Below are 10,801 nucleotides of genomic sequence, written 5' to 3'. Positions count from 1 at the left end.
TCTGTTCCAGTTTGTTCCTCCGGAATAATATCCGGCAACTCTTATGTTGAGACTCGACAAATTGATCCCTATGGAGGTCAGTTTGGGCCATCCAGTCCCCAAGGGAAAACAATCCCCTTGAGTTCCCGATTGCTACCGTATGGGGGGCAGTATGCCCTGTCATTACCCCCTCCGGGAGGATATCCATACGGAAGTTCTCAACAGTATTCAGGTTATACTGGAGTTACGACAAGTAGTTGGGTACCTATACTACCACAACAACCAAGAGTTGTGTATTCTATGCAACAATGTGTACCTATGTCGAACATCCAGACAACACCAGCTATTGTAACAGTGTCACAAGTTCAAACAATGCCTGTTGTATGTCAGCCTCAGATTTCTCAGGTTGTAATGCAACAGCCCCTTGACCCTGTGACACAACCACAATCGCCAACTGGTGGGATGACACAGGTCCAAACGGGTACAATTACCCCACATCTTGGTCCGCCGGTTAGTATAGCGCAGCAGAACATGGCTTCACAACCATGGCTGGTGCAATACCAACAACCACAATTCCAGCTAGTGTACCAAGGTTCTGAGCAGCAGATCTTTGTGAACAGTGGACAACTGTACATTCAAAACGGTCAAAACCAACCGCTTTACAGTGGTCAAGTCCACCAACCGTATCAGTCATACCAACATCAATTACATTATGCTGGTATGCAAAGACCAACTGTTCAGGCGATTCCATCATATCCTGGGTATGCGTCACCTAACCTGAATCAGCAGTTACCATTCGTGGCAACTTTAGAGTTACCCGATTTACACCGGTTAACGAACGATCCAATTGCTTATGCCCCTTGGTGGCCAGCGATTCCTCACAAACTTCCATTAGACATTCCTAAATTTAATGGAAATCCAGGCGAAGATCCATCGAATCACGTGATGACATTTCATCTGTGGTGTTCATCAAACACCCTGAATGATGATTCGATAAGGCTTCGCCTTTTTCAGAGGACGTTAACGGGTCCAGCGGCTAAATGGTATATTGAATTACCTAGAGCCTCGTTCGACAATTTCAGCTCCCTAGCCACGACTTTCTTAACCCATTTTCAATTACCGATAAGGTATGAAACGGGAACGGAAATCTTAACCAACTTCAAGCAGACAACAGCCACTCACATATCTGATCATATACATGAGTGGCGTCGTCGTCATAGGATGGTGAAAACGTACGTTCCCGATCAGCTATTAGCTGAATGGTTTATCAAGTCGTTACTTCCTGCCATAACGGAAGATGTGGCCAAGGGGGGAGTCGTAACGGAGGAGCAAGTTATTGCTCGTGCACAATATCTAGACTTAGTTTACACTCAGTCTGGCACGCTCTACGACAAAATACCTGACGCCCCTAGACCGGAATTCTCAATTCCTCCTCCTCCTAAATCAAATAGTGACTCTCATGCCGGCGATGGTGTGATTGGCACGGCAAACGCAAAATCGACAAAGGCTTCATCTAAGAAAGCCCGTAAGACTTCAGATCAAAATGCAAAAGAAGAAATTCTTGCTTCGGAAGTAAATGCCGTATCAGCAGATAAAGGCAAAGAAACCAATCAACCGGGAAGCAAGAAGAAACAAAACAAAGGGAATAAGAAGAAACAAGGTAAGTCATCTCCTAAAAAAACTTCTTCAAACCCTCCTCGGAAAGGGAAACTGAATTATCCATGTCAAATATGTGATGAGGATCATCGGACAAGAGAATGTCCGTACAAAGCTGAGATTAAAAGATTCTTTAAGAGTCCGAAAACTTCAGCTGTGTTAACTGATCCGTTTCCAAATCCAGGTACAAATCTGATTGATAGTGGAAATGCTTCCCCGTCGCAAGTGCTAATGTTGTCGATCTTCAAGCAACAAAATGATGCTTTGATTTCGACAAGGAACAAAGATTACGGGAATCCGCAGCTGTCAGACGACAAAGGTAAAGATCAACCAAGTAGTTCGACAACAACTTCGACAGAAGTTGTACCGCCCATCATTCCTGAATTAACAATAAAACCGCCAAAGGGAGTAGTACACAAGTCAACATTTAATCCTCGTGCCAGAGCGGCGCAGCATTATAACATAGTGGAAGATTTGGCCCAATCGCCATCCGCTATGTCGACTCTTGAGGTACTACAAAATTGCCCATCCCAAAGGCAGGCTTTGTTATCGGCTATTGGTGGGGTTGATCCTAAGGATTCCAATCTTGTATCCTTCGACCACAAAGGATACGATCCTCAGTTACCAGCTCAACTAGCTTTCCTTATTCAAGTGAAAGCCCTCAACAAAACTGTTCACCGAATAATTATTGATGAGGGGGCATCTACATGTATTATGTCGATGAGTTGCTGGAAAACTTTAGGATCTCCAACATTGTCGCGATCTTCGACGACATTAAAAGCATTCGACAGAAGGACGTACACCTCGTACGGTATCCTAAATAACTTGAAGGTTGAACTAGAGGGAAAAACCGTAGAAATAGATGTTGAAGTCATCGATAGGAATCTTGATTACAACATCCTACTAGGAAGACCATGGATATATGCCATGGCAGCTGTTGTGTCGACTTATTTTAGGAAGATCACATTCCCTTTTCAAGGAGGGATAACGATCGTCGACCAACAAAACTTCCTCCCTAATGGTTCACAAGTTACAGGAAGCATTCCCATGATCCATGGAAGCAACCATTCGCTTCAAGATATCGGAGTAGGCCTACTGAAAGATCCCACATTAATGGGAACTTTCGCACTTCCACCTCCAATCTATATAGGAGAAGTAGCGTTGGTAGCAGCCTGCAACATGATATCTTCCATGAAGATCTCAGAAGACGATATCAACATGGATCATGCAATGGTTTTGCCCCCAAGCCCAATAGAAATATTGTAGCAATCAATGTTTCGGGCATGGGAGGCGAACCCAAATCAACGCTCATCAAGCGTTTGGGTAGATAGGTCTAGAGAATATGGTACCCCATTAGATCCTTGGTCGAAAGTGCATGGGACTGACGAAGGAATCCTACAATCAATGTTGATTGAGGGGACACCACAGAATGATTTCCACCATCGTTCCCTTCTTCCAGATTATGAAGAAGATACTCAACATGACCTTTATCACCCTTCAGTTTTTGAATTCCTGTCAAATACTGTAAATACGGTGGATTCCGAGCGAAACTTATCCAATATTGAAGAGACTATAGCCATAAATATCTCGACTAAAACGAATGTTGTAGAGAATATTTATGTCGGCAAAGGTTGTTCTCCTTCAGAACTGGAAATATATAACGCTCTCTTTCGTGAGTTCAGAGATGTCTTTGCTTGGTCATATGATGAAATGCCAGGCATTGACTTGAGTATAGTTGAACATGAAATTAAGATGTATCCTAATGTCAAACCAGTAAGACAACGGCGTCGGCAGGTGCACCCCAAGAAAGCCGTTGCCATTAAGGCAGAAGTTGAAAAGCTTCTCCATGCTGGTTTCATCTACCCGATTCCTCTAACCGATTGGGTATCGAATATTGTCCCTGTCATGAAGAAACAAGAGACAATTAGAGTGTGTGTCGATTATAGGGATGTAAATCAAGCTTGTCCAAAAGACAACTACCCTACACCCTTCTTTGACCAGATAATTGATGAATGCGCCGGATGTGAAATCTTTTCATTTATGGACGGATTTTCCGGGTATAATCAAATAAATATCCGCCCACAGGACCAGTCAAAGACTGCATTCATTTGTCCGTGGGGCACATTCGCTTATCAAAAATTACCCTTTGGTTTAAAGAACGCAGGGGCAACGTTTCAAAGGGCAATGAATTATGCCTTCCATGACATCAAGAACATCGTTCAACCATACCTCGACGACCTTCCGGCTCATTCGCGAAAGCGGACTGATCATCCGCAGCATTTAAGAGCGATATTTCTACGTTGCCGACACTACAAGATAAGACTCAATCCGCACAAATGTGTGTTTTGCGTCAGTTCTGGTCGTTTACTTGGCTTTGTAGTCTCCAAGGATGGGATTCGTCTCGACCCTTACAAGGTTCAGGCAATCATCAATTTGCCTCCACCTTCAAATTTGCTTCAGATTCAGAAACTCCAAGGGAAAGCAAACTTTCTGAGGAGGTTCATTCCAAATTACGCAGAACTTGCTAAAGGTTATACTCGTCTTTTGAAAAAGGATGTACCTTTTATCTGGGAACAGGTGGCGCAAGCTTCCTTTGACGCTCTGAAAGATTCTCTAGTAAAAGCATCATTAATGTATGCCCCGGACTATCAAAGAGATTTTAACCTGTATCTGGCTGCAGCAGATACGACCATTGCGATGGTTTTAGTTCAAGAGGTCGATGGAATTGAACATCCTATATATTATTTAAGTAAAAACTTGAATGATACAGAAAGCAAATATTCTTATGTTGAAAAACTAGCGCTTGCAGCTGTTCAAGCGATACAAAGATTTCGACATTATGTCCTCTTTCGAAAAACTACCATTTTATCAGATTGCAACCCCATGACTTATATACTGTCGCGACAGTTGCTGGGGGGAAAATATTCAAAATGGATAGCGATCCTTCAAGAGTTTGATCTGGAATTTGTAAAATCCAAATCAAAGAAAGCTCTAGTTTTCGCAGAATTATTGTGCGATCTCCCATCGTCGTCCAACGATAAAACTTCCGAAGAATCAATCGTGGACGAAAGTTTGTTTCTGATATCTACAAGCAATGAGTGGTATGGACATATAATCATTTATCTCCAAACCCAAAAGTTCAGGCCTGACACCTCTCACTCAGAACAGAAACGTATACGATACCAAGCAAAAGACTACATGATCGTCGGTGATACGCTTTACCGTCGTGGTATCGATACAGTTCTGAGGAGGTGCCTAACCCATGAGGAGGCCGAAAAAGCCCTGAATGAGTGTCATTCAGGTGCGTGTGCGGGGCATCAATCTGGATATGCAATAGCACAAAAATTTTTATGAGCAGGATACTACTGGCCAACCATGTTCAAAGATTGCATAACCGCAGTCAGAAGTTGCCATGCTTGTCAAATTTTTGATAGCAAAACCAGAAGACCACCCGCACCTTTACAGCCAATAGTTGCTGTTGGGCCTTTCGCCAAATGGGGCATCGATTTCATGACATGTAACCCCACCTCGACCGGGGGGCATGGGTATATTATAGTCGCCGTTGACTATTTTACCAAATGGGCCGAGGCGATGCCTACATTAGATAACACTGGTGAAACAGCTGCCCTTTTCTTTTTCAATCATGTAAGTCGCCAGGTTCGGCGTACCACAGGCTATAGTTACAGATCATGGATCGCATTTTCGTAATCACATGATGGTTGAATTAGCTGCCAAGCTAGGGCTATCTCACGACAGCTCTACCCTGTATTATCCGCAAGCCAACGGACAAGTTGAAGCAATCAACAAGGTCCTGAAGCGTATGTTGCAAAGGATGATCGGAGTTCACAAAAGAAAGTGGCACCTAATCCTGTACTCAGCCTTGTGGGCCTACCAGACATCGGTAAGAAATGCGACCGGGTTCACACCTTTCCAACTGGTGTACGGTCTGGAAGCAGTCCTACCAATCCAGTGTGAAATCTCGTCTCTTAAACTCGCAATTGATCTCCTCCCCGGAACTTCAGAAGAAGAGGCCCGTTTCTTGGAATTAATCCAATTGGATGAAACCCGTCGTGACGCCGCTTTGGCCAACGAAGCCCATAAGAAACGAGTCAAGGCGCAGTTCGACAAAAATGTCAAACCCCGTGTCTTCTCAGAAGGTGACTTGGTCTTGCTTTATGACCAAGAATCCGATAAATTGGGAGTAGGTAAATTCAATTCTTTATGGATGGGCCCCTATATTGTTAAACGAGTGTTAGCAAAAGGAGCCTACGAGTTAATGGATTATGATGGAATTCCACTGGCGCAACCCCGTAATGGGTTGTACCTCAAGCGTTACTATGCTTAAATAGTAACCTGTATGCTTTTGTTGTATTTTGTTTTCGCTAAAGTGTTTGTTTTGGTTGAGTAATCCACCTTTTTACATTTATTGCAGATGTCAAACCTTCTGGAGGCATGTGTTGGATATGCCGACGGAGCGAGTCGTAGTTCGCGGAACCTGTGCTCCGCAGCCTGGGCCATTTTTGATCCAAGCGGCGAGTTAGTAAGTTTCAGAGGTGTATGTATCGGGCAATCAACGAATAACATCGCTGAATATAGCGCGTTGATAGAACTACTCTCTGATGCCATCACCCATGGTATACGCCGACTAATCGTCAGGCTATACTCACAACTCGTAATACTACAACTCAATGGTATATATTCCGTACGCAACCCAGCTATTTATCGCATGTTCCTAAGGGTTAAGATTTTGGAAAGACAATTTGATTTAATTCAATACCAACATATTTCCAGAAACTTAAACACATTAACCGACTCATTAGCAAACTATGTGTTAGATAGACATTTGCGACATTTATAAAAAGAGACACATCATCAATGTTGTACATATGGATCATATAACTCAACCAGAATAAACCCCGAAAATCAAAATATATATATATAAGCTGTTTATCGTTTATACATAATGTTCTGTAACCAAGACAAGAATCGGTCGCATGACCCAAAAACTCAAAATGCTAGGGGGCACCCTAGCCTAGTGATGCTCATGATAGCACGCCACGGCCTGTGCAATCATGCGTAAGAGACGAGTCCATCGTCTAGGCACCCCAGTAGTATGCCGCTGCAACTGTAAAGGTAACTCATCAATCCTCACATCAGGAATGCCGAGAGTAAGGCTCTCAACCTGCTCCTGCACAGCTGTAAGGGTCTCGGCCACGTCAAGGTCGTGGAGAATAACCCTCCCAGCAGTCTCCCCTGCTGGGGCAACGACTGGCGCTCTCGGGCGAACTGCTGGACGAACAGGACCAACATCTGCATGCACACATGAGTTTGATTAAAGTCTTGATAGAATAAAGCATGTGGACATTAAAATAAAAATAGTAAACAATGATATGGTCGAAGATTTTACCAATAGCGCCCCACTGTTCGCCATCCGGCAGCACCAAGTCCAGATCACCTCGGAAATCCATACCAACATATGGGTACTCGGAATAGACCATCTCCTGACGCTCAAACCACCTGAAGAAGGTATCAGTGAAAGAAATCTGAGATTAACCAGCATGCCTAGACATGTGATCAACCCATCTCTGCATGCGTGGCTCGGTAGGAGAAGGCAAGTCGAGTGCGATATACTGAGGCTGCATCAGTGGTATTTTCTCCAAGGCAAAGGCAGTCAGAATAGAACCAAATCCAAAGTTCTTCAGCTTCCCGTCCTTTACCTTGTTCAACTGACTCTTCATCTGAAGAAGTACTGCATCACACCAATTGAATATTTTCGGTTGGAGGCACTCCAAGGCATGCTGCACATAAGATCTGTTGGCAACATGAAGAGATGCGCTACCGGCCATCCTACCAATAGTATACAGAATGGACCTGAGAGATCTGTCAGCAATCTCTCGGATAACGACCTTGCCGTCTCTGCTCGGCTGAGATCCTTCCCTACAATACTGGCGGACATAATCTCTCACGGAATCATTCCCTCGGGCCGAACCTGACAAAGAAATGGGAGCACCCCGCCTCGACAAGCCAGTCAAGAAGTAAATGTCTACTACGGTCAGGGGGATAGATTTTCCCCTAATCTGAAATACTTGGTTGATAGGATCCCAAGCATCAAGCATATACTGCAGTAAAGAGATCCGTGCTCTCATACTAGAGATACGGAAGAACTTCAGCAGGCCACAGTTCCGCAACGCGTTCACCGTGACAGGGTCATGGAGGGCAATCATGTCCTCTTCTTCATGTTCTCGTTCTCGCCATGTAAGGGTCATTTTGCTCAAAAGTCCCTGCAAAACAAACAAGAGAAAGAGTAAGATCCTGGATTTGATGAGAAACTGGCAAAATTTTCATCAAAAACTGTGCAATAGAACTGCTTTTCTATGCCCAACACAACTGGCTAGTGTTCCACCTGCGTTGAAGGTCAAACTGCCTTCATGCAGCTTGACATTCAATGCAGGTTTCGAGTGAACTACCTGCGTTGATGGCAGAGTGCCCTAGCAAAACCCCAGGGGCTCAGGGGGACAGGAAAACGGGCACAGAATGGGAAAAGGAAACCATGAAAAGAAAGAGCTAAGGTTTAGCTCCTACCTGGTCCAGACGGCGCCGAAAATCGTCCGCAGAATCTCCCGGAATCAGCTGATGAAAATCAAAGGGGAAGAGGCACCTCCAAAGCTCCAACAAACCAAGTTCAAGTGAAATGGTAAAATGAGAGGTAAAAACACCTTTTAATTGCTTTTTACGTAGTTCAAAGCGAAATATTAGGGTTCTAATCTCATTTTCAAGCAAATGTTATTCATTTCTAACTAGTTTGATGCAGCAATTGAAGATACAGTACTATCTTTGAAAAGGGCAAAGCTAGTTATGGTAAAAAACCAAAATTTGACCATATAATATCGAGCAGTTTTAGCACACAGTTCATGCTCGTTAAAAAAAAAACGCAAGATCCGAGCAGTTTTAGCACATAGTTCATGCTCGTTAAAAAATAAACATAAGATTGAGCAAGTGTTTCAACCCGCATTTAAGCTCGTTAAAAAATGAACTACCCGGTAAATAACCACTGTGAATGAAATATCATCAGCCATTAAAGCCTTGGTCGTGTTTGCACCGTCACCTCCACTTTTCCATTGGCCGATCATTCACCTCCATATGATTGTTTACCCATTTTGAGGAACAGCTGCGAAGAGTGATTTCACCTAGCCATCCTTGTGACACTGCCGTGATTGGAAAATTCCAACCTGTACCTGGAATCAGCTGCTAACCCTGTTTATCACTCGTTCCTCAAAAGACGAGTCTTCTTTAAGCTCTTTTCAACTGACTCGTAAAATATGAAAAGATTGCCGAGTCCTTGGCCTTCCAGCTCGTTAAAGGGATAGGAAGTGCTATCCCTCCTCTAGATTTTAATCTTTTTGGACTTGAGGGATTATTGCACAAAAAGATTGAGCGCTTGTTTTGTTCGGCTCGTTAAAACTATCGAAAACTCATCCCTTGTGTATTGTTTTATACTTTTTCGGACCTAAGGGATTAGATGACGAAAAAGGAATTTTGGAGTTAACTTTATGTACCTTTTCAGACTCTCTAAAAATGAAAAGGACCGAGTTATCCTTGTCGTTAGACTCGTTAAAATCACTAAATAGCGACAAACTTGTCTTTAGACGAGAACGAGTTTCACTATCGCTAGGCTCGTTAAAACATAGCGATGGGCTTGCCCAAAGGGCAGGTTATAGAACAAGCATATGTTATCCTCCTCAAGCTTGACAAAAATAAAGAGGTACTAGTCAGCAATGACTGGGGAAAAATTGGGAGAAACTCAAGAAAACTTTGATGGTAGCAAGTCGCTCTTGAACATGACACTTTTCCTCCGTACCACAATCGGGTTGGGTTGTTTCATTCACCGGTCACATCCATGGTCTCGCCATACCATCCTTATTTGGGGTAATGCTACCAATCCATCGCATCAATGTCGCCATATGTTCAAGAGAAGTCGTTCAGAAAAGTCAACCGTGTCCCATCCACTGCCGTACATTATCCTTCATCCTTTCATGACCGCCACCCTGAATCATATGTCACAGATCGTTTTCACCTCCATCAAAATCATTAACTCCGTTCCGTGTCACTAATGTGGGATTCATTAAGGCCCTCCTTTGACGGATCGCTTCTTGTCGACATCAGCCCATTATCCGAGAAGTTGATCTAGGAACAACCCCCTCAGTACTTTGAAGCTTGCATGCCTCAATGGCAAGTTTCTCACTTCCGGTGACAGGTATACATCAATGACCTTCGACCGAAAGATTTTGCATGGTGTTCGACGTCAAGTCCTTTATTCACACCACGTGAATTGTACTGCAGTACCTTGAGGGTCATTATCATTATCAGTGATTCCTCTCACGCTTGTTAACGGTTTACCTCATTGACCGGTAATCAAGCGATGTCTTTCCATGTTCGACTTCAGAACAATTCTCACATGGATCGACTTGTACTTAGAAGTGAAGATCGAACGAGTTTGAAGACCCCGGATCTAGTTTCATCCATCCGAGCTCCGATATATATTCAGGAAAAATAAAGACATTGACATGTACATCATTGCAGCAGATAATCATCCTACTCAAAAGGATGATAATTTCATCAAAATTATCAGTCTACCATCAGACGATTGTCTGTTCTATGTACAGAAAAATGAATTTATAAAGCTGAGCATGGGAATGCCCACCTCAGCTAGATCATGAAAGCAGTATGAAAAATAATGTATTGTATTGTATCTTATTACAGGTCTCCTCCCAGCATTGGATGAACTTCGGATCCCCCTGATAAAGCATTTCACCCGATAAACAGCCTCATACTTTAGGGGGCAACTATTATAGACATTTTTGTGCCTTACAGCATTGAGCATGAAATGTCCATAATCTAAGGGATCCAAAGTCCCTAAACATGTTGTTCCTACCCCTAGAGGAACAAGGCTAACAAACCACAGCAATTCACAGAAGTTCTCCACCAGAAACTGCTCAAAAACAAGTCAATTCGGGATCATTTCAGTGACTACACTAGCTGTTTGCGCTGAATGTCAAAGCCAACACTGGCTACCTGCGCTGAATGTCAAAGGCAACACTGGCTACCTGCGCTGAGCGAGAGTGGACATGTGGCAAGTTCATTTCTCAAGGTGTCAGAACCCAGGAAG

Source organism: Pinus tabuliformis, chromosome 2_1 (assembly GCF_031772625.1).
Source record: "Pinus tabuliformis cultivar Carrire ecotype Pingquan chromosome 2_1, CPIR1, whole genome shotgun sequence".
In the NCBI taxonomy this organism is placed as follows: Eukaryota; Viridiplantae; Streptophyta; class Pinopsida; order Pinales; family Pinaceae; genus Pinus; species Pinus tabuliformis.
Note: the sequence above shows the minus strand (reverse complement) of the source record.